Here is a 26,604-nt window from a genome sequence, read left to right on the forward strand (position 1 = left end):
CTCTACAAATGCACTGTTACCAGAAAAGACCTTTACCAAAGATATGCTGTAGTGTGTTTGGCAAGAGCTGGACTACCGACTGGACATATGCTGTGACTCAGGGGGGGCGAATATTGAAAATTTGTGAAATCGTTCATGGAATCCACATACATTTGAATTTCCCATTCAGATTTTGAGGAATAAATCTTGTATTGCTCCACATTAAGCCTGTTCAGTTTAATTTGCCTCGACTATGTAGTTTCTGTGATATTGATATCTCAAATAATATCAAATTTTTTTAAACACTCTGTATAATATAATTGACGTGATGAAGTTTTTTGTGAAGATAATTTTATTAACATTCATGGAAAGAGTCTCGGGTGTCAGCGCTTTGTAGGCATCACAGTGCTTTGTAAATTTTCATGGCATGGAAAAGTCTTCAGGAAAGTGGAGTTTACACTTCATGGGAAAATGACAAGCTGTGTTTTTTGTCTCATTAACTTCAAGAGAAAGAAAAGATGTTGGTAAGGTTTATTGTTTATTGTGACCATAAAGCGATAATATGAACTAACTACACACTGTTAAAAAGCATGGCGTGTCATTCATTATTGATATTGAAATTGTAATAATTGCCAAATTACTGTGGTATAAGTGGAATAAAGCACTTTGGTCCATCATGTGGTAAGGAATAAAAGAGTCATGCTGTTATAGGAAATTAATCCACATCTTCTGATTTGACAATTCAACAGTGCCGAGGTACAAAGCCATTTTTAAACCTTACTAAAATTACTATAAATAATATTCAACTCCTATGCTAAGGGCAGCATGGTGGTGTAGTGGTTAACACTGTCACCTCACAGCAAGAAGGTTCTGAAGGCCCGTCCACACGAGTACGCGGCCTCACCCAATACGCTGTCGTTTTGAAAAAAATCTCCGTAAACACGGCGTCGTTTCCAGAAATATCTGCGTCCACACGGATTCACTGGAAACGACCCAAAACGCTGTAGTACATATGCCAGGCCTGTATGTGGCGCTGTGACGCCGCCACACCAATACACTAAAACTGGAAGAGAAGCCATGGAGCATGTGTATAAAGGTAACGTGCTGTTTACAAACAAGCTCATAACACGAGAAGAGGATGATCATGGCCAGCGCAACTCTGAGAGGAAGAGGAGAGTCTTTTGTGTGGACCAACATTGAAGTGGAACTTCTACTTCGTGTCACATTGGACGTTTCTGCAGTATGAGCACAAGCCTGTAGTCCACCATTGTTGTTGTTATGACGCGTCTAGTGGCGGCGGCTGAGGTTAAAGGTTAGAGAGGCGGGGCTTATACGTCATCGTTTCTGAAAAAATCCGCATTCACCGTCCAGACGACTCCGGGCTAGCCGGCGTTTTAGGATTTTCTCACTCTGGGACCCGTTTTCAAAAAATACCGGTTTCACACCTCGAAAAAGCCAGATCCGTCTGGACGCGAGGCCGAAATGATAAAGTATTTATGCGGATTCGATAAAAACGTACTCGTGTGGACGGGCCCTGAGTTCGAATCCCAGTGGCTGACAGGGGCCTTTCTGTGTAGAGTTTGCATGTTCTCCCTGTGTCTGTATGGGTTTCCCCCAAAGACATGCAGATTAGGCTAATTGGTGGCTCTAACTTGACCGTAGATGTGAATGGTTGTTTGTCTCTATGTGTCAGCCCTGTGGTGACTTGTCCAGGGTGTACCCCGCCTCTCGGCCATAGTCAGCTGGGATAGGCTCCAGCTTGCCTGCGACCCTGCACAGGATAAGCGGTTACGGATAATGAATGGAACTCCTAAGCTGAATACTTTACTACAGAAGAGGTGGTCTTGGAGAAACCTGTACACAATAGAAAAGCTGAGGAAGTGTGTGAATGCAAAATTCAAATGCATTATTCTGCTGAACAATTTAATAATTGACAGCAAATTTAATCTCACTTAACTGAATCAATTCTTAGCCTGCCAAGAGCTAGCATGCACCATGAATTAAACATGACTCAACCTCTTTTGCCTAAGATAAAGAGACAAATGAAAGAAATAAAAAAATGTTCCTGAGATCCTTCAGGCTAAACATAGATTTCTTTTGTCTAGAACAAAACTCACACAGCTTAATTTACTCCACCAACGTCTCACTTGCTCTCTATGCAAGGTATTAGAAGCTTTTGGTATTAGAAGCTCAGTTTTGAGCATTTTTTTCCCCCCTCAACACAAAAATAACCCCTTCGGACATAATGTGTACAATTGTACACGTGAAGTTCCATAGCATTTTTCCTTGTGTCCGAAGGGAATAATAGCCTGGTCAATGGATAATTCCAGATGGTGCAATTTCATATCATCAGAACAAAACGTTAATGTTACATCAAACAAAGAGTGGGTCTTGTCTTCTGACTTTTGCAAAGTAGATGTTTTTAGCAGTGGTCGTATTTTAGGAATGATCAATAGTACACTGTCAGAAATAGGTTTACAGTAGGAGTCCATTTCCATACTCCAAGATGCAATCTACACTAATGTATCCCCTCATTGTTGGATTTCAAGGTAACTATTGCCCCTTTTCCACCGAAGCAGTTCCAGGGCTGGTTCGGGGCCAGTGCTTAGTTTGGAACCGGGTTTTCTGTTTCCACTGACAAAGAACTGGCTCTGGAGCCAGAAAAACCGGTTCCAGGCTAGCACCAACTCTCTGCTGGGCCAGAGGAAAGAACCGCTTACGTCAGCGGGGTAGAGTTGTTAAGACCAACAACAATAACAAGACCGCGAAAGATCGCCATTTTTAAGCGACGAGAAGCAGCAGCTGTACAAACGCGAAGTCATCCATTATTATTATTGTTGTTGTTGCTGCTGCTGCTTCTTCCATGTTGTTTTTGCTTCGATATTCGCGCCAAGGTTTATGCAAACATAGCGACGTAACTGACGTATACAACGACGTAACTGACGTATACAGCGACGTAATGGCGTGGCTTCCCTTAGCACCGCGAGCTATGGAAAAGCAAACTGGTTCTCAGCGGGCTCGCAAGTTGAACGAGTTGTGAACCAGCACCAGCACTGGCCCCGAACCAGCCCTGGAACTGATTTGGTGGAAAAGGGGTATACGGTAAGTGTACCTTTTCAGGGCCAAAAAGGCACATGCATGTTCCCAATCAGTATACGGTATAAATTGTACAAATAAGTACCTTAGAGGGTACTGCCCCAGTGACAAACCATTATACCCCTAAAGTGATTAGGAAATTTTGAAATTACGGGGTTATGAAATGTCATCATTATACACTAATACAAGGTGTTCTAGATGAAAAAAAAATTAAGCGGACTTTAGGTTAAAAAACATGTTAAAGTTGTAACATCAGTCCATTGGGCCATTTCTCCAGGTGCGGCCACACTGAATTAGCCAGATACATGGATGTATTAGGAGACAAAAACGAGGGTGGTGCTGCGTGACGTAGGATTCAGAACGTCTTCTTCATTCCATCCCGGGTCCAAGATGTTTGGCCGAGTGGCTCCATCAAGTAAAGCGAGAAAACTTTACTCCTGGAAAAAGCAGCAAATTGTGCAGTGAGCATTTTACAGAAGATTGTTTTGTGGAGGAATTGCATGAAAAAATCACTGGGAAGAAGCGAGACACGAGGCAGAAACGACAACTGAAGCCAGACACGATCCCGACTTTGTTTCACCACAAAACACAGACACCGGCAGCACGACAGCATATCGCTGTGTCACGCATCAAACGGATGGAAGATAACCAGGTAAATATTTTTTTAAATAAACAGGCAATAAACTAGCCACTACTTTATTTTGATTCCTTTTCTAATACTGCATTGCCATAATTTTTGAGGAGAAATGCAAACAAATTGACCAAGAAGTCACGCTAGACTATTATATTATACTATAGTCTAGTATAGCATGCACTTGTACACCTCCGCTGTGCTCGCGGAAAATAACATCACGCACGATGGAGTTATGACGGCCTCCATGACAAAAAATAGTCTCATGTATTTTCATCACTTTTGTGATTATATCATCTCATCTCGTTATCTCTAGCCGCTTTATCCTGTTCTACAGGGTCGCAGGCAAGCTGGAGCCTATCCCAGCTGACTACGGGCGAAAGGCAGGGTACACCCTGGACAAGTCGCCAGGTCATCACAGGGCTGACACATAGACACAGACAACCATTCACATTCACTTTAGAGTCACCAGTTAACCTAACCTGCATGTCTTTGGACTGTGGGGGAAACCAGAGCACCCGGAGGAAACCCACACGGACAGCATGCAAACTCCGCACAGAAAGGCCCTCGCCAGCCACGGAGCTCAAACCCAGACCTTCTTGCTGTGAGGCGACAGCGCTAACCACTACACCACCATGCTGCCCTGAGACAGCATTAAAAGAAAACTATTGTACAAATGCACTTTTCTGTGGCTGAATATCAAAACGAAGTTACACTCATAACAGTTAGCTGTCATGGTCCTACCTGTGGGCTTCTCTCTTCAGGTAACATCTCCACTCAGCATTACCGGCCACGCCCGCACTCACTTCCTCTTATTATCTTTCAGTGACTGTCATTGGCTGTTGCCGATCACCTGCTTTCCCCCTGTGTGTATTTAAGCTGCAGTCCTCCCAAGCTTCTGTGTCAGATCGTCTGCAACTCTCAGCCTGATAACCTGCTCTGTGTTCCTACTACTCTGACTCCTGAAATTGTTCTGTTCTGTTTGACTCTGTCTGCTCTCCAGCCCTGGTACCCTGACCTGCCTTCTGTTCTGTTTGACTCTGTCTGCTCTCCAGCCCCGGTAACCTGATCTGCCTTCTGTCCCCTATCTTGCTACCTGATTTGTGACTCTGTGTTCCAGTTTGCTCTCTAACTCCTGCCTGCTGAGGGACTGCTCGCTTGGACACTGCCTGAAACCCATGTTCTGTTAGGCCACAGCTCTCTGACTACGCCAGATCCTATCAGATCTCAGCTACTAAGCAGGGTCAGGCCTGGTCAGTACTTGGATGAGAGACCTCAGATGTCACCACCAGCCATCCCTGCCTCTCAGTTCTCCTGCCTTGGGACTTCACACACATTCTCCCAACTCCCCTTTCCCCTATTATTAATAAACTGTGGTTTGAGCGCATTCGATCTCCTCTCCTGTCTGTTTCGTGACAGTTAGCAATAATCCTAAAAGGCACTGTACATTATTAAAGCAACTGTTCACTTATCTTAAAGCTAGACGGCCTTTCGATTTCATAAAATCAGTGAAATTTAGTTCCCTCTGAAATTTGGTCATTGTGATATGTTTATTTCTGTAATATCTAAAAAACAAAAACAATACAGGCCATTCTGTAGCTGGGAAGTTATTTAATTTGAGGGGATTCCCAAGCAAATAAAGTGCATGAAATCGCTCGCTTTGCGCAGTTGAGCAGACAGAGGAAGTCCGTGTGTGTATGCATATGCAGGTTTACCTTGACCGTGGACTGACAGTTACATCATTCTGTCGCTAAATGAACAGCTAGCTGATCACACCGAGGTGCTCGCTGACCGCCGATATTTATTAGTTTGGTCCTGCATTTCCTTTCCTTCGCAGCATAACGTCTTTTCTTCTTACTTTCCGTTACTAGTCAGTCTTTCACGTTTCATTCACACACTCACTTCTTCTTCTTCTTTTTTTTTTTGGCTGCTCCCGATTAGGGGTCGCCACAGCGGATCTTTCATCTCCATTGCTCCCTGTCTTCCGCATCCTTCTCTACCACACCTGCCACTTTCATGTCCTCTCTCACCACATCCATGTATCTCCTCTTTGGCCTTCCTCGTTTTCCTTTGCCTGGCAGCTCCATCCTCAACATTCTCCTTCCAACATGCTCTGCATCTCTTCTCAGGATGTGCCCATACCATCTCAGTCTCATCTCTCTTAGCTTAATTCCCAAGCTCTCCACATGTGTTGTCCCTCTGATGTGCTTGTTCCTTATCCTGTCCAACCTCCCATCGCAAACCTTAACATCCTCAACTCCGCCACCTCCAACTTTGCCTCCTGTCTCTTCGTTAAGGGTACGGTCTCCAATCCATACATCACAGCTGGTCTCACTACTGTCTTATACAGCTTGCCTTTCACTTTTGCTGGGACTTTCCTATCACAAATGACTCCCGAAATCCTTCTCCAACTGCTCCACCCTGCCTGCACTCTCTTTCTCACCTCACTATCGCAGCCCCCATTTTCCTGCACAGTTGACCCCAGGTACTTGAATTCACCAACTTTCTTTATGTCTACTCCTTGCATCTTCACTACACTCTCATCCCCATTCTCATTGATGCACATGTATTCTGTTTTGCTACTGCTCACCTTCATTCCTCTTCGTTCCAATGCATACCTCCATCTCTCCAAACCCAGCTCAACCTCCTTTCTACTTTCACCACATATCACAATATCATCCGCAGACATCATGTTCCATGGTGACTCTTGCCTCACTTCATCCGTCAAGCTATCCATCACTATGGCAAACAAAAAAGGACTCAAAGCAGATCCTTGATGGAGTCCCATCTTCACCTTGAACCATTCAGTCATTCCAACTGCACACTTCACTGCTATTTCACTGTTCTCATACATGTCTTGCACCACTCCAATATACTTCTCATTCACTCCACTCTTTCTCATACAACACCATAACTCATCTCTCGGCACTCTATCGTATGCCTTCTCCAGGTCTACAAACACGCAATGTAGCTTTCTCTGGCCTTCCCTGTACTTCTCCATTAACATTCTTAAAGCAAAAATTGCATCCGACGTGCTCTTCCTTGGCATAAACCCGTACTGCTGTTCACAGATTGTTCTCAGTCTCGCCTCCAATACCCTTTCCCATAGCTTCATGGTGTGGCTCATCAATTTCATTCCTCTGTAATTACTGCAGCTCTGTACATCTCCCTTATTCTTGTATATTGGGACTAGCACACTCTTTCTCCATTCATTTGGCATTTTCTCATTCTCTAGGATCTTATTAAACAATCTCGTTAGGAACTCCACAGCCATCTCACCCAAACATCTCCAAGCCTCAATCGGGATACCATCTGGTCCGACTGCTTTCCCAGTCTTCATTCTTTTCATGGCCGCCCTCAACTCATCCTTACTAACCAACTCTGCTTCCTGATTTGCTGTCTCCAGTGAATCGGACCTTTTCTCTCTTGGATTCTCCTCATTTAATAAATCCTCAAAGTACTCTCTCCACCTTCTTAATACACTCTCTTTGTTTGTCAGCACATTTCCATTTACATCTTTCATCACTCTTACCTGCTGTTCATCCCTCGCTTCCCTGTTTCTCTGCCTAGCTAGTCTGTACAGGTCTTTCTCTCCTTCTTTGGTCTCCAGTCTTTCGTACAACTCCTGGTATGCATCTGCTTTCGCCTTCGCTACTGCTCTTTTTGCCTTCTGTCTCGTCTCTGTATAACCGCCTGCTTTCCTCGTCTCTCTGATCATGCCAATTCTTCTTTGCTAGCCTCTTCTCTTTTATAATTTCCTGCACTTCTTTGTTCCACCACCATGTCTCCTTGTCTTCCTTCCTCCTTCCTGATGACCACCCTAGCACCTTCCTTGCTGCCTCTCTTACTTAGCCTGGGCCCGCCCATCCTAAGCGTGACGCAACACGAGGGCCTGTTCCAAGCTTAGTCTGGCCAGGCAGGCTATCTACAGCATTTCCAAGCTCCCGAAAAATCGGGAACCAATCAACTTTGAGCATCTCCAATGGCCCTGGGTAGAGGCGTGTTCAAGGCAGTGACGTAGTAGAACTGCGACGGGAAGCCATAGATTGTTTACAGAATCTATGCCGGAAGCGCTTCATTCACATCACGAACATGGAGCAGCGGCAAGCCTTTAACACAGCGGTAGATGCTGTATTGAAAGCATTCAACGGGAAGTTCTCATTGAAAACGGAGCAAAGAGCAGCCCTGGAGGTATTTATTGAAAGGAAGGACGCTTTCGCCTTGCTCCCGACCGGCTTCGGTAAGAGTTTAATCTACCAATTAGCCCCGTCGCGTCACATACGTCAGAGGAAAGAGTGATGTGATTGGTTTAAGCTTCGTCACAGCCTTTTCTGGCTTCGACCAGTGGCAAACTGAGGCATTTCAGGGAGGCGGGTCAACCACGGGCTCTGGGAAACGGTTGGGCTTAATAGCTTGGCCAGACCAAATGCTCGGAAAGCTTTGAAGTCGCGTTAGCCAGGCTATCTCTTACTAGTACAGCAGTAGTATTCCAATCTTCTGGCAGACTTCCATGACCACTCAATGCTCGTCTCATTTCTTCCCTAAACTCCTTCTGATGTTCAACCTCTTTTAGTTTCCACCACTTAATCTTCGGCTCCACTATTTCACGCTTCCTCTTTTTCGCTTTCAAGCTCATCCTGCACACGACCACTCGATGTTGTCTAGCTACACTCTCCCCTGCCATCACTTTACAGATTCCAATCTCCTTCAGGTTACCCCTTCTGAAGAGTATGCAGTCCACCTGTGTAGCTCTTCCTCCACTCTTAAACGTCACCCTGTGCTGCTCTTTCTTCTCGAAGTATGTATTGACTATTGCCAAATTCATCCTCTTTGAAAAATCAACCACCATTTGCCCTTCCACATTTCTCTCTCTTACACCATATCTGCCCATCACGTCCTCATCTCCTCTGTTTCCCTTGCCAATATGTCTGTTGAAATCTGCTCCTATCAGTACGCGCTCCTCCCTTGGTATACTTTCTACCACTTCATCCATCTTTTCCCAGAAAGACTCTTTCTCTTCATTCTCACATCCAACCTGTGGGGGGTACGCACACACAACATTGATTACCACTCCTTGAATCTCCAACTTCATGCCTATCACTCTGACACCCTCTTCACATCAATCACACTGTTGACCAACTCTCCCCTCAAAACAATACCAACACCATTTCTCTTTCCATCGACTCCATAATAAAACAACTTGCATCCATCTCCAATGTTCTTGGCCTTGCTTCCTTTCCACCTCGTCTCCTGCACACACAAAATGTCCAACTTCCTTCTTTCCATCATACCTGCTAACTCTCTCACTCTGCCAGTCAATGTTCCCACATTCAGTGTTCCTACTCTCAATTCTAAGCTCCTTCCCTTCCATCTTTCACGCTCTCTCCTAACACGCCTCCCCCCTCTCTTTCTCCTTCTCCGTTTTGGCGCAACAGTAGCACACTTTCCACCGGCACCCTGTTGACCAACAGTACCGGAGGCGGTCGTTGTTAACCTGGGCCCCTACCGATCCAGTATGGTATTTCTCTTTTCATTCCGCATGTTAAATTTGGCACAGTTTTACGCCAGATGCCCTTCCTGATGCAACCCTCTCCAATTTATCCAGGCTTGGGACCGGTGTTCTGATAAACGGTCCTACATCCGCGAAGCGTCCTACGGTAGGAGCGGATGTCAGACATGTCTGTCGAGCAGTCCTACATTGCAGGAAATCCTACAGTGTGATTCAACTTTAACTTTTAGTCATAGTTCGCGGTTTTTCCCTCTGCAAAGAACATGCTTCTACACTGATACAACGTCCACCAACCCTGTCAGAATTCATATGAATGTAGGACGTTCTGACAATTCAAACGACTCCGTCAGAATATGCGTTTACATTCATATGAATCTAGGACGCTCTGACTCTTCAACTGACCCTGTCAGAATATGTAGAATTAATAGTTTTTTTTTTGTCACTATTCACAAGTACCATTTGCTCTATTAAAATGAGTGTAGGACGTTATTACAATTCAAATGACGCCACAGGACGTTCTCACAACTCATATGACCCCATCAGAATATGCTTCTACATTAATAAATGAATGTAGGATGTTCTGACAATTGAAACGACTCCGTCAGAATATGCTTCTACATTAAAATATGAGTGTAGGACGTTCTTACAATTCAAATGACGCCGCAGGACGTTCTGACAACTCATATGACCACGTCAGAATATGCTTCTACAGTAAGTAGGACGTTCTGACTATTCAAATGACCATCGGAATATGTTTTTACAATATATGAATGTAGGGTGTTCTGACATATGCTTCTACATTTAAAATAGGAGTGTAGGACGTTCTGACAGTTCAAACGACCTCGTCAGAATATTCCTTTACTTTAATATATGAATGCAGGACTTTCTGACAACTCAATGACCATCAGAATATGCCTTTACATTAACATATGAATGTAGGAAGTTTTGACAATTCAAATGACCTCACCAGAATATATTACACTCACTGTAAAAAAGAATAAGTTAAGCTTACTTGAAAAAAAGGTGGAAACTCATTGCCTCAAATAAATGAAGTAATATAACTTTTTCTCTTTCAAGTTATCTTTACTTTACGTTTAAAAGTAATCTCCACTGGAAATATTTGTTATCCTTACTTGGAACTTGAATGTTGAGGTTGCTTAAAATCAACTAGTAATGTTTACTTCATACCAGCTAGTAAAGGTTACTTGGAGCAGGGGCGATTTCTCAGAGACAACAAGGGAAGCCGAGCTTCCCCTAAAATTCTCTCCCCAAACTGCGGCGTCTACGACGTTGAATTCTCATTAAAACAATAACTTGCATAACATAATATATGCCCAAGATTGTATTTATGTTCATAACTATCCTGTAACTTATTTGAGTGATGTCTGACGAACTTGCAGTTCGCTACGAGAATCACCTTTGCTGCCAGGCTGTAACCTTTCTTATTTCAATGGGCTCTATGGACTGGCAGCAGTGTTGCCAGATTGGGCGGTTTTAAGTGCATTTTGGCGGGTTTTGAACATATTTTGGGATGGAAAACGTCAGCAGTATCTGGCAACACTGACTGGCAGCCAGGTATCCGTTGCAGTCTACGAGACAGCTCTGAACAGCCAATTTCGGCTAGTTGTTATTGGTTAAAATCAACAAAATCGTCACTTCCAGGGAAGCCGGGCTTCTCTGGGACTAAACGAGACAGTGGGAGGGACAAGAAGCTGGGCTGATAAAGGATTATTGGAGGTAGTGTTTGAAAGACATGAGGGTGGTACTTCGGCGAGGAACACGGAAGTATGATCAGTCAGTCCCTAGCAGATGTCGAGAAAGTGCAGTCGTGTGCCAAAGTGCTGTCCGAATTTCTTTTCATATAAACGGTTCTTCTCATTGATGTCTCTGTACATTACTCTGTAAATAAATGTAAATATTACTCATTGTGCTCTGTTAACTTTCATCCATTCTATCAGTTTGATCATTCGTGAATTCACTCGTTTATTTCATTTGTAGTTCAATCTGGTTGTAGGCTAGCTTGAGCCTTATTGGGATCTGCAGTGCTAGCTGCTAACAGAAATTGGTGAAGTCTCTGGAAAGCACAACCAGCTGGTATGACAGGGTCACAGACCATTTTCTGGAAAAGGAGCGGAGGGCAGAATTTGTGTATAAATAGTGTTCATGTTCATGAATCTGAAGTGTGTATATTGTTCAGTAATGTTAAGAGAATGGTGGGCTCTGTGTTATAGGTTATACCTGGGGATAATATTCAAGGTTCTGTGTGTTGCATAGCCTACCTGGTTATGAATTTCCAGACTGTGTTGCAGAAGATGTTCAAGGATGTGTTGCACAGCTGGGTGTTGTGTTAAAGACTCTGTGTTGCATATCAGGGTATGATGTTCAAGGCTCTTCGTTGAATAGCCAGTGATTTTTGGATGTTTGATATTATTGATTAAGGATATGAGGCACTAGCCTGGCAAGCCAGACTATAACATGAAATGTACAAGCAAAAATACTTTCTGCCACTAGGTAGGGTTGTCTAGTTCACTATGCTAATGGGGCACACCTTTCTATGCTTTGATATCCAGCCTACAGGTTTTACGATGAATGCGTAAAATGGGCTTCCCCTGTTTTAAAAACCAGCAGCCGCCACTGACTTGGAGCAAAGTTGTGTTGGTGTTAAATGGGTTTCTCTTACTTTCAGCTGTGTAATGGGTACCTAATTCCTGATTGTAAGGTTTACTTGCAGAATCTACACCTTACTTATAGTTTGTAAGTATCAGCAACTTGAACAATTAATGTCTCACTTACACAATGTAATGTAATTAAATGTTATGTTATTTTTATTGCAAGACATAAAACGGCATAACAACATATTGGAGCATCAATACAGTTTTCATTCAGTCAATAACTTTTTTAAAGCTTACTTTCATTTAACACATCCAACCCAGAGAAGCATAACATTCCACTTAAAGTGTCAGTCCACCATTTCTGGAATTAAACTCATTTTCTCCACCTCCACTCCAGTTAAATAACTGAGTTTTACCTTTCTCCTATTCATCCAGCCGTTCTCCTTGTCTGGCGACGCAACAGCACACAGAAAACAAACTTCCACAACTAATTTTGAATGATTTCATTTTATTGGAACACTTCAAGATGGCCAACTATTTGTTTTGAACAGGTTTACGGATTTGCACCAAATCTTACAAAACTGATCACAAAAACTGATTACATTTTGGATGTCTCAAATGGCACACACGCACATACACACGCACACACAGCGATATTTCAGGGAGATATTTCAGATGTATTGCAAGACTCACGCAATGGTTAGAAATCAGCATTATGTTAGATTAAATAGTAAAGATTGAATGCACGCCGTTAATCTGCACCGTTTATAGCACAGCTGATGTAGGACAAAAATCTGTTCAAATGCCAAGAAATGACGTTTTGTGCTCTGCGCATGCGCGCGCATGCGCAGTGGGGCTTTGTAGGACGCATTGACGTGTAGGACAGTTTATCAGAACACCAGCACCAAGAGTACGCTTATGCACCCCCAGTGGCTGGATTCATTCGCACACTCACATCCTCCATTTTTCTCTCCTGTTTCAAATTTGTATCCCACAATGCCTTGCGCGAACGAGGAAAACCCACCATGTGATGCATGACATAGTATCTTGTATTGTGTCATGGTGAAGCAGGAAAAATAGTGGAGAATTTAGGGCCACGTGGCCTTAAATTCATTAATTGTTCTATTTAAAAAAATAAAATAAAATTGAAAGTCTGTGATTTGAATTCAGTGGCTTTCGGTCCACTAAACAAAAATAACTGGGTGTCGGGGAAAATTCTTTTTACGACCTACACTTGAAAAATCTGAAAGGCAGTCTATCTTTAAACTAAAGAGTTTGAAATGTCGAGACATCCTGCTGACCTTCCATGATGAAAGCACAAGCTGAATTGAGAACTACATCTTTATTGTATTTTTTTTTTATTATCTAACCTCAGTGTCAACATGACCATTTAAAAAAAATGCTCCAAATGCACTGCTCTGGGCCACTAAAGACAAAAACCTGTTTGTTATTGAAATCTGGAACCAGATGAAATTCATTTTTAAGGGAAGTTGAGGCTGCAGTCGCCAATCCATAATGAGTATTCCATATAAAACAGCTGAGTCAGAGTTTCATCAAAGCAGCCTTTCGCTGCAAGAAAAAACTCACAGGAAGGTCAGCCAGTCTCGGCTTTTCCAGTTTCAACAGCTTGCATGTGAACGTTTTCCCTCTTGAACACAAGCAAATATTTTTCTCCAGAATTACAGAGCAGTGTGTGAATTTAGAAAGATCTATCCATGTTGTCTTAAGCTCAAGTTTATTTTGTGTAACTTGCAGTAATTTGGTATGTACTACATGAGTGGTATCAAGTTATAATTACATATCTGTGAACTTATTTCTCAGAGACAATCGAGTAAATCATGTTCATTGCACGACAAATTGACTTTGCTGCGTAATTGATTGATTGATTGATTGATTGCTTTATTTCGAACAGTAAAGAAGATATAAAAAAATAATAATAATAAAATAAATAATGCAATAATCAAGACATCGTCATAAACAAACAGAATAGCGTAGCCACAAGGCAGTAACATAATAATGTTCGGAAAGGATTAGGAAGAAGTAAATAACTTATCAAATCCTAACCCTCTATACCACCGCTAATCAAACGTCACTTTCCGCCATAATAAACTATATATACAAAAGAAAACAAAAGCAACAAACAAAAAAGAAAACATACCAACATACCAAGACATACCAACATGGTATAATATCGACCAAATCAAATGATATATACAGATACTTATGTGATGCATATATACACACATACAATACGTACATATACACATACCTATAACTATACACATCCATATGTACACAGACACCCATATCATAATTATGCATATTATGCATATATATTATATACAATTATGCATATGCATATATATACATACATACTCACATTATATACACATACACCCAATACTCATTATGATATAAATATATATATCCGTACGTACCCATACCCACATATATACACTTATATTATCAATAGAATGTGTAATTCCTCCTCCCTATACCTCATAAAGATCTGTTCCTTATACCTTTTTTTGAACTGGTTTATAGTTGTACATTTCATGAGCTCCACATTCAAACTGTTCCATAGCTTTACTCCACAAATAGAAATACTGAACATTTTTAACGTTGTCCTAGCACTGCGAATTTTAAATGTCAATTTACCCCTAAAATTATAGCCCCCCTCTCTATCCGAGAACATTGTTTGGATATTCCTTGGTACTTTATAATTCCTTACTTTGTAAAATTTCTTTACAATTTTTTAAAATCGGCTGAATAAACACAGTTACAGAAACTAAATTAAAACGGTTCTCATGCAAAAAGGGCTGCAATTAACTCTGAATGTTGATTTTCTACGCGTGCACATGACACAAAGCCATGATTTCAGCAACAGTGACAAACAAAGTGACATGCGAGTTGAGATCTTCTCAATCCTGTACAGATGAGGTATGATGTAATACCAAGCGACAAATCCAAATAACTGGCTTAAATAATTCCTTGGACCAAGCCTATGGTGCACATTTTTTCACTCACAACTATATCCTGTGTTTTGTTAAAAGGTTATAATCTACAGTTTTCTATTATCTGTGTTCATCTTTAAACCAAACCATAACCTTCAAGTAAAAAATCTGTCATGTCCATCATGTCACACCGTAACGCTTTCTGTTTTTCTACCTGCCTACATGAATATTACATGAGCTTCCTAGAGAACATCATTCCTTATTAAAGCAAGTGCAGCTGGTATTTGAATTAGCAGAGTCGGGGGTGAAGGTTCGAGGTTGAGAGGCCGGAAGAGAAAACTTAGAGCACTTTAGATCTTTTATGTAACGCATCACCAGCAGTCACCACCATACTGTAATCCTGAATTTAATCTCAACAAACTGAAGCATGTGTGTACCCATCGAGCATACTTCTGAGGATTAGGTCATATAATTTAGATTATTCAGTTATGAAAGACAGTTTTTCATACCTACAGATTGTAAAATGGCCCCGTGATGAGACAAAATTAAATCCAGATGTTTCTGACATGTCTCGTCAGACACTGTGTGGATATTACAAACAGACAGACAGATCTGTTCTCACACCCCTCACCACTGAATTTTAGTGTGATGAGAAAAGAAAACTGCATATCTGATTTACGCTGATCTCTTAATAAAGTGATCACCATGCACTCATTCAGACACACAAATCATCATAAGTTACATGTCAATTCTGTTTACAATTTCTCCAGGCTGAGCACTGATCAGGTGAACTGAAGTAAAATGCATAATATGTCTCTTTAATTGCTTCACAAAATACCAAATTTCTAGCTATTACTCAAAAACAGTTGCAGCAGAGCCGTTCAGTTCCAGCACAGAGGTTTGAAATTGTAAGTGGCATATGTAATACGGAAAGGCTGATATATGTATTTATTCTGTCCACATTCACTGGATTTGAGCAATCGCGCGCTCTGATTGGCTATTCTACTACTAGGCTATCAGCTCATATACTGTGAGTAGAGAAAAACAAAATGGCGGCGCATGTTGCTGAACCAACCGAGGATGAAATAAAACCTTGGAAACAAAACCCCCAAAAATACAAAGAAAGCGACACAATATGGAATAAAAGTATTTGATTGTAAGAACGTATCTTTTTTATTTTTCAAGAGTTGTTGTTATTATTATAGCATTTTTCACAAATTGCAACTGTCATTTCGCCAATTTGTTTACATTCTAAGCGGAAATTATTTTGTCGGTTTTGTATAAAGTTTTTATCTATCAAATTTGCAAAAAAAATTAAAATAACAAGTGTTGCCAGGCAAAACAAATCTCGCCCAGCAGCACTTATTTTATACCTATATGTTGATAATGGTAATATTTCTCAATCATCAGTTGTCAGGTTATAGTCCTATGAACATCCATGACCTTCAGTTTGACATTTTAAAAAGTCATTCAAGGTCAAAGGTCATGACGGCAACTGAAAGCCCATATGGGACTTCTTATATTTTGATAATGGTAAACATCTGGCTATCATTAACCATTTTAAAGACATAGCCCTTTGAAAAGCCATGACCTTCAGTTTGATCTTTCAGAGTCACTCAAGGTCAAAGATCATGGTGCCCAGTGAAAGCCCATATGGCACTTCCTATAAGTTGATAATGGTAAATATCCGTCAACCATCAACCGTTTTCAAGTTACAGCCCTCTGAAAATCTGTGACTTTGAGTTTGACCTTTCAAGGTCACTCAAGGTCAAAGATCATGGTGCCAAATGAAAAGCCATATGGGTGTTCCTATATGCTCATAACAGTAAACATCTGTCTATCAGCAACCGTTTTTGAGTTATAATGGAAAATATATTATTTGATTGATTGGATTGACCAAAAAGTTGACCTTTCCAGTGACCTTGACCTTCACCTTGATACAAGTACCCCCAAAATTTAATCAGATAATCTACAGACCATTGCCCACCTACCCTAAAAATTTGAAGTCAATCGGTGCAACCGTCTAGACGCTAGATTGTTAACAGACACACAAGCAAACAAACAAACTGCAGTAATTACAATACCTCGCCCTGCTTACTCCATTATGGGCGAGGTAAAAATGCTCTGTTTCTCAAAATCCAGTGAATGTGGATAGAATAAAACCGTTATTCCACTCACTGTCATCATACATGGCTTATAGCCAACCCGGCACTATGCGCCTCGTCGACTATCAGCTCATGTACGACTCGATTTCATGGAATAACTGTTAAATATTCCAATATAATCCAAATACTTATTTCCACAACATGGCCAAATGTTTGTGGACACCTGACATCACACCCTGTGTGTTCCTTCTCCAAACTGTTGCCACAAAGTTGGAACCACACATTTGTACAGAATGTTTTTGTATGCTGTAAAAGCACAGTTTCCCTTCACTGGAACTAAGGCTACATCCACACGACAACGGCAACGAGATTTTTTTTTTTAAATATCACATCCACATGGGCAACGGATCAGTAAAATTTCAGGTACATATGGCAACATGCAAACTCAGCCACGGGGCTCGAACCCAGGACCTTCTGGCTGTGATGCGACAGTGCTAACCACTACACTATCATGCCACATCCATGGATCTATTTTAATTTTTTTATTTTTTCCAATGTTCTTGTACTCAAGAAATGCAAAAAATAAAGCAATAGCCAAAAGAAATCTGACAGATAAACCGTGCACACTGCAAATAATTATATCTTAGTAGGTAAAAATATCTTGAATAAAGGAAAAACGTTATCATATATTTCTCATTAGGAGATTATTATCTCACAAAAATAACACCATTAAAGCCTATTTGTAGATATATTCCAAGCTTACGCTGTCTTATTCCACTGGCAGATCATTTTGCCGTGCATGCACACACAGACTTGCTTCAGTCAATCTTTTCAGTATTGTATATTATATGAAATTTTTTATGACCGTCCACCACTGAGGCGAAATCTTTCCAGTGCTACACAATCCTGTGTTATATCAGGGTCCCTCTGAGGAAATCTCCTCTTTCTAAGGAAAGGCATACAGGCATAAAAAAGTATTTTTTGTTGTTGCCATGGCGATCCAGTCTGTTACATTACATCAAATGAACGAGTGTGATGGGTAGTGACTGCTGACCTAGAAAAACCTGCACTGATTGGTGAGCACTCAAGGGGAAACGACAATACAGCAACAGATGCTGAATCAATATGTATGCCACTGGAGAATTAAAACGAATAGGGACTTCCTAATGCACTGCTACACAGTGTATAAATACTATACTCAGCGGGGCTTGGGGGCAGAACCTGACACCAACTATCACAGTCATTTAAATCTCAGGAATCCAGTTATCACAAATAAGAACACAGGACAATAATCCATGACAGGGTGGTGTGATACAAAAGTGGATTATTTTCCAATAACAGCGTGTTTTAAAATGATTTATTCTTCTTATATCACATCAAGGGGCAGCACGGTGGTGTAGTGGTTAGCACTGTCGCCTCACAGCAAGAAGGTCCGGGTTCGAGCCCCGTGGCCGGCGAGGGCCTTTCTGTGTGGAGTTTGCATGTTCTCCCCGTGTCCGCGTGGGTTTCCTCCGGGTGCTCCGGTTTCCCCCACAGTCCAAAGACATGCAGGTTAGGTTAACTCATCTCATTCTCATCTCATTATCTCTAGCCGCTTTATCCTGTTCTACAGGGTCGCAGGCAAGCTGGAGCCTATCCCAGCTGACTACGGGCGAAAGGCGGGGTACACCCTGGACAAGTCGCCAGGTCATCACAGGGCTGACACATAGACACAGACAACCATTCACACTCACATTCACACCTACGGTCAATTTAGAGTCACCAGTTAACCTAACCTGCATGTCTTTGGACTGTGGGGGAAACCGGAGCACCCGGAGGAAACCCACGCAGACACGGGGAGAACATGCAAACTCCACACAGAAAGGCCCTCGCCGGCCACGGGGCTCGAACCCGGACCTTCTTGCTGTGAGGCGACAGCGCTAACCACTACACCACCGTGCCGCCCGGTTAGGTTAACTGGTGACTCTAAATTGACCGTAGGTGTGAATGTGAGTGTGAATGGTTGTCTGTGTCTATGTGTCAGCCCTGTGATGACCTGGCGGCTTGTCCAGGGTGTACTCCGCCTTTCGCCCGTAGTCAGCTGGGATAGGCTCCAGCTTGCCTGTGACCCTGGATAAAGCAGCTAGAGATAATGAGATGAGATGAGATATCACATCAATTCACCAATGTTTACAATTTTTAATTTGTTAATGAACGACATTTCATGCTTTTTAGCCGTTTATAGTTGCATTTAATGTTGTAGAATATCTCTAAGACAAATTCAACAGTCATTTCTTTATGATCCTCCCTTTTTTCCTCACTCTCTTGAAGCTAGTTAGATTTAGGCTACATCCACACGACAACGGCAACGAGATTTTTTTTTTAGCGGGTAAAAAAAAAATATCGCGTCCACATGGGCAACGGATCAGTAAAATATCAGGTACATATGGCAACGCAACGCTTGCTGAAAACGATGCAATACACATGCCACACCTCTACGTGCGCTGTAAGCCGGTCCCATCGGAGACACCAGAACAATAGAAGAAGTAGGACGCATGCGCATAAACCCCTTCCTCTACCCGGCGTGAAGCACTCACAGGAACAAGCACACAACAACAAGAAGAAGATGGCTGCGACTACGCGAGGAAATCGTGCCTTCTGTGTGTACAAATTAGTTTTATTAGTGTGCATAGTTTTATATAACTTAATTTTCTTATTGTGTGTGAACATTTTGAAAAGCATTTTTATATAATTTATATAACTTTTTATATTGTGTGTGAACATTTTGAAAAGCAGTCTTATCCAATAAAAAAAGAAATTCAAGAAATGGTTCAGTTACTTGTTTATTTAAAAGAAAAGCTGTATACAAAAGTGAATGCAATGCAGTGGTTCATACAAAACAAGGGTCTTCTGACCCTTTTCCCCTCTGCCTCCATTATAGTCGGGTAACTGTTGCTTTGTGTGGAAGGCTGTACTTTCTGTTCATCAAAGCAGGTGTAAATTGTCTGTCTGGCAGGTCAGTCAGGTTAATGTGTAAACAATTTCAAAAGATTCTTATCCAATAGAAAGCAGGCAAGAAATGGTTTGAGTCACTTATCTATGTACAACACCCACACAGTTTACTAAATCCACACTAAAGAATACTGTATACAAAAGTGATTTGTACATTAAAAAAGCAGTGAACAGAAGTGACAGATGATGCACGAATGATGCGCGCGAGAGTGCTGCTTGTTCTAGTCATGTGGTTGTGACGTCATCGTAAACAAATCTGTTCTACTCATCCAGACGACTTCGCAACGGCGCCGTTGCCAGATTTTTCCACTCTGGAACCCGTTCTCAAAAAATATCGTTTTGGGGCACCCAAAACACCGGTGCCGTGTGGACGCCAGGCCGAAACGATAAAAAATTTTATCAGATTCATGTGAATCCGTTGCCGTGTGGACAGGGCCTTAGTTTTGGCACCGATAATCACATCATCAGTTTTTCTTTGGCTAATCAGACACAAGGTACACCACCACTCTTGCCGGAGCAGTTGGGGGTTAGGTACTGTACCTTGCTCAAGGGCACTTCAGCCAGTCTTGCTGGTCCAGGGACTCAAACCAGCAACCTTTTGGTCCCAAAGCTGCTTCTCTAACCATTAGAACCATGGCTTCCCCATGAAGTGCTCCATTTTTGGCTTGAAGTTAATAAGCCAAAAATGCAGCTTGCTGTGTTACAGAGAAACCAGAACATGCAAAGTCCTCTGTCCTGAAGACTTCCCCATGGTGGGAAAACTGTTACAGGGCTCTGACACTGGAGACTCCTTCCATAAATGTAAAATAAATGTCTCCTACAAATAAATCTCGACATAAGTATGTTTTTTTTTGGCTATTGTGAAATAACAGCACATTTTTAATCCATTTTTGTTAGCGTTAGATTATGTGAAGCCTCTCCCACACAAGTCCCTGTGAATGAGCTGCTGTTACTACAGAAATTATAACATATTAGAACAAGTAGTGGCGGTTCTAGCATGCCAAAAATAAAAGCACGCACTATTCTGTACTAACTGTAATTTTTATCCAGACCTTTGGAACAGCACAAATCACAAATAAATAATTCAGAATAGAAACCAAATGAACCATACAACCTGCTTGGCTAATTCTAGGCATCGGACACACCAAAAGACTCAATATATCACAAAAGATGCAAAATATCACCATAATATGCTAATTTAAGTTAGCATACATCATTGCAAATTCCCCTTACTGAGCTCAGGACCTAGTCAGGACAATCACAGAAAACCTTTATGATGTTACCTCAATGAAATTAATAATCAATAATATGCTAATCATTTGCATGGGTTTCCTCCGGGTGCTCCGGTTTCCCCCAAAGTCCAAAGACATGCAGTTAGGCTAATTGGCTACTTTAAATTTCCCATAGGTGTGAATGTGTGTGAATGGTTGTTTCCCAAGCCCAGAAACGGGAAGGTTGCAGCAGGAAGGGCATCCGACGGAAAATTATGTGCCAATTAATATGACATGTGGATCAGTAGGGTCCACATGGACCCCGACCTGGCAGTAGTGCTGGATGAAGAAGAAGAAGAAGAAGAAGAAGAAGAGGAAGAAGAATGCAATAATTTTTGCTGCAGTCTATACACATGAAATGATGAAGAAACTGAAATTATATCTAATGTTATGTAAGGTAGTTTGACAGAAAACGTAATAATGTCACCCTATATGTAATAGCATAGCAAGCAACACAGGCTAACAAACATGAGTGTTTATACTAGCTTATTTCATTACACGCATAATATTATAATTATAAAAAGATGACATAACTGTATTTATTTTTTCGCAGTCCGGTTTCCATCAAATCGTGCGCTCTGATTGGCTCGCAAGCGGTCCGGAATCCTACGATCCAGACCTCGGTTACGGACTTTTGGCGACTCGCTTGTTCACAACAACAACAAACATAGTAGCAATTTTTTGTCAACATTTTTGTCGCCTAGATCAGGGAAGTGATCTAGATCAAGTTTTCTTTTCGGAAAATTCCGAGCTGACGTAGCTTGTCAAACAGGTTTTTGATGAGCTTATAGCAGGTTTGTTCTAATTATGGTTTCCCTTTCGGGCACTCTCATTTTCTGTTAGAATTTGGTAAAGAAAAAAATAAATATATGATTTACCAGCTTAATGTCGGTCCATATCGTGAAATACCGTGACCTTGGCCTTGAGAATACTGACCTCAGCCCAGAGGCCTCGGTCAGTATTTTCAAGACCTCAGTCATGGTATTTCATGATATCGACCTCCCAGCTGGAAAATGTTATATATATATATATATATATATATATATATATATATATATATATATATATATATATATATATATTAGTGCTGTCAAGCGATTAAAATATTTAATCGCGATTAATGTCGCGACTGTCATAGTTAACTCGCGATTAATCGCAATTTAATCGCACATTTTTGTCACATGAAAAACCATTGTAATTCTCTTATCAGCATAAAAAAGTGAATGGGCTTGCTCACCGTTCGAACTACGGGGGTACTCGGGGGATCCGAGATCCCCTGAAACAGACATGAGATCCCTTGAAAACATAATTTGGGAAATGTTGGGGGGTCTCTAAAATACTGGCAAAATGATGTTTATTGACATAGCAATCGTGTGTAACGGGAAGCATTTGCATATCCGAAGTGAGCGCGCGATAGAGATCCGCGCTCTGAGACAAGCGCAAGCACCCCCCCCCAAGGGAAAAAAAGGGATCCCCCGAAAATATCGGCATAGTTCGAACACTGGTTGTACCAATGTTTTTTTTTTTATTGCAGAGCATAACACGTCTTGTCACAGCCACTGCAAAGTTGGGCTGGAGCCGCCGATGGGAAAACGAAACCTAAGCCGAGCACCGTGGCTCTTCGGGGGAGGGCAGAGGACTCTGGCTGTGTGGGGCGTGGCATTACAGTCTAGCTGCTATCGTTTTTCTAAGCAAAGTCTCTGTTCCAAGTTCCTGGCAGTTTCAAAAGCTTATGAAAAACCTACATCATGTCACAGAGCGTTAATCTCGTGATAAAATTATTGCCGTTAAAATTGAGTCAAGTTAACGCGTTAATAACGCGACATTTTTGACAGCACTAATATATATATCTTTTGCATGTTTCTCCTCTGACTTTTTTTTACTAATTGTGTTTGTCCTGTACAAATGAGAGATAATAGATTCCCACACTCCCCCTTCCTTCTGGTGGGGAAAGCTGAAGTCAGTCTAACTCTCCATCTCATACTTCTGAGTGGGAGCCCAGGAAGAAATCTGCCTAGCTCACAAATCAGAATCAGGGGCCACTCTGACAGGTTAATTGACCCACATGGTGACATGATGCCATTGACACAACATGGAAATGAGTGATGGAAATCCAATCGTACAAACATCACCGTTCCGAGAACAAGAATATTAATATAAACCTATCATTTGAATTACAGCTGGAATTATTGTCAGAGCTGCTGTTACAGAAAACACATGAACCCCTTCTGACCAATCGGATCAGAGACTTCAACAATGCTGTAGTATAATGAATAATAAAACTCTATTAATATTATTCCTAAATCCATATTATGAATAAGAATCTCTTGTTTCTTAAGGATTAAAGAATACTGGATATACCATACTGTGCAAAGGCACTCTATTTGTTTTTTCATACAAACTTTGTTATCGATTTCTATTTGATGACTTCTACATTATCGAGTCAGTACCGAAACATTTTAGAGTCCAAACGTTTGTTTTCCAGCACAAAATTAAATGTTACAGAAAAAAAAAGTTTGTATCTGAGCAGCATATTACATAAGAGAGCACTTTTCAGATTAAGGAAGAAAACATAATGAAGGCTACTGGGTTTTGGTGCAAAATGAAGAAGCGAGTGCGACAAAGTGTCCAGAAGAACTGTGGGTGGTTCTGTAAGATGCTCAGTAAAACCTACAGCTCATTTCCGCATAAAACTGCACTCACTGTACCTGAGACGACTATATATATATTTTTTTAAAGCAAAGGGTCGTCTCACACCAAATATTGACTTTGTTTCATTTATTATTGCTTACTGTTGTTTATTAACCTTCATCCTACCAAGTGGGGTCCATCTGGACCCCGCACCTATATGTTTGTTTGCCATTTTAAAAATATGTGACATACTGCCTCACCGTTTTATGAATTTGTCGGAATTTATGTCTTAATCAAAACACTAAAGCACCGGAAGATCAGCTTTTTGCATTGTGAAGGTATAATTAATTTGTTACTGGGGTCCAACCGGACCCCAGAGTAAAGTTTATCTGTCTTTCATTTTATAATTGAATAGCACACTGAAAGTTAACTTCTTTTATTTCTTTTATGTTCCATAATGAAACTACCAAGGCATTCCTTCTTGGGGTCCGTGTGGACCCCACTGCTGCAATAAGCACAGGCTGCAAAACAAAAGCCCTAAATTATTTTACAATTACTTTTTTTGTTTTAAATTCTGTAAGAAAAGACCTAAGTTGTAATCCAGAATGTTTTACAGTTGCATGAGCTGCAAAAATCATGTATATAATGCCAATTTTTTTTGTGGCGCTATAATTTGCTACATGTATGCTAGTTATTGCAATATTATTGCAATGTTATTGCATTTATAATACATCATTGATATTCAGCCATAGTGGATTTTGTTCTTCAATAAAGTTATGTCTGTTTGCTGCATTGAATTGGTTCTTACTGCATTGATTTCAAAGTATTCCCTCCTGGGGTCCATACGGACCCCGCCTGGTAGTTTGTGTATGTAAAATTGGCTGGTAGGATGAAGGTTAAGTGTGTTCTTTATGCCTTGGGCCCTTTAGTGTATTGCTGTTATTAATACAAGATGTTCTGAACAAAACTTATCTGGTGATTTTGTCTTTATAAGCTTTAATTTTAAAGAAAAGTATTGGGGTCCAAACGGACCCCACATGGTAAGATTAAGGTGTAAAATAGCATGGTAGGATGAGGGTTAAAAAAAAATTCAATTGAAAGTTGAAACCTTTCACTTCATTTCATTATTTTTAAGCCATTTTTGGTCTACAGCATTTCTTTACGTGTGCCTAAGACTTTTGCACAGTACTGTGTTTTATCAGGTTCCAGATTGTCATACAGATGACAGAAGGCCAGTGGGTTTGATGATTAGGTCTGTCTTAAGCTGGTGGCTAAAGCAGATGAGAAATCATTCCCTCCTCAGCCAACAAGCACTCATTAAAATTCTACCATTCCGCCCTCCCAGCATGCTCGGCTAGTCGGTTGCTATTGGATACCAGTCATGACTAATAACCTCAGGCAGCTGGTCAATCAACAATCAAATCATGATACACTAATGCCAGACAAATAGTCTATCATTGCTGATTAATGCGGTATGTCTTGTATGGTTTGATGATTCTTGTTTTTTACAGGAAGACGAAATCATTCAAGGATTTGGAAGAAAATGGAACTGTCAATGACAGTAACAGGCTTGGATGATGAAATATTTAATTTAGACTGGAAATCAAGTCATTTAACAGCAGCAGGTGGTCCTGTGTTGGCTGATAGCTGTATGCCAAAACATCTGGAATTGCACAAGACTTCTGCTTCAAACATGTTGTGTTTTGTTATGTGGATTTGTTGTATATCATATCATAATTTTAAGCACTTTACTCATCACTAGCTCAATCATTTGAAATGTATGTGACACTACACTGTATGACTTGGAGTATTTTTTTTTAAATGAGGCATCATACATGTTGCCTGTGTTCACAGACCATGCCAGTTACAAGATTGATGCTTGCAAAGAACAAGCACCTTGCTAAAGGAAATCAATTTGGCTTTTGGTGTTATTAATTTAATCCTTTAAGCTCCTCTCACTGGCCTTCAGCCCTCTACACTAATCTTGTGCATCGACTTCCTCTGGTGTGCAATCCTGTGGAGAGAGCGATTGTTCAACATTCATACGTTAACATAATCTCAGGCACAGATTCACCTCTGTCTTAACACGTCTCTAAACCTGCCCGATCCTCCGAGGTTATATTAGGTTGAGGAAAAAGTGGCTGTTGCCTCTCCAGTGGGATAATCAGATAAGACCTCATACTGTTAACATCCTCTGTAGGGGCAAAAACTGCCCTCCAACTCCATTAACACTTTTTAATTGGCACCCATCTTCTTGTCTGGTGACCGTTTCCATTTTGGCATGAGCATGAACCCAAAAAGAAAGAACCTTTTCATGGCAGGCAGTGTTAAATCCCAGACTTTTGAGGCTTTTTTTTTAATCTAATTTATTGCTCAAGTGTGTGTGAAAGTTTAAAAAAAAGAAAGCAAAATGTAGAACAAACTGTCCAGAAGGGTTTGTGCTTGAGCCCGAACTGCACATCTGATTTCTATCATCACCAGAACGAATGCCAAACTGCTGACAAATCACTCAATGCTCGATGTCAAACAGTCTCTAAGGTGAGTGACATCTTAGACCATAATATCTGCTGAAGTATTTACCTGATAAATGAATAAATGAGCTGTGCATGGGCCCTTGTGTTTCAGTAACTGAATAAGTCATTTGCCCCTTGGCAGCATTTACAGAATGTTTCTCTCAGACCCTGGACCAACTTTGTCTCCATCTAATGTGCTTAACTTGCCAAGAGCAGGAATGCTTCATTATGTCCTTTGCTGGTGATAATTAAGTTGCTGGGATGCCAACCACTGACATTTGCATTAGTCAGACACTGACTGTTGTAAGTCAG

The 26,604-nt window shown here is 41.1% G+C and overlaps 1 protein-coding gene across 1 annotated transcript in view; it reads right to left on the reverse strand.

Annotated features, from left to right (window-relative positions):
• rasgef1ba (RasGEF domain family, member 1Ba) overlaps positions 1-26,604 on the reverse strand; it is a 136,344-nt gene that overhangs the window by 84,879 nt on the left and 24,861 nt on the right. The gene's annotated exons all lie outside the window — the stretch shown is intronic.

This window comes from Neoarius graeffei, chromosome 24 (assembly GCF_027579695.1).
Source record: "Neoarius graeffei isolate fNeoGra1 chromosome 24, fNeoGra1.pri, whole genome shotgun sequence".
NCBI lineage: Eukaryota > Metazoa > Chordata > Actinopteri > Siluriformes > Ariidae > Neoarius > Neoarius graeffei.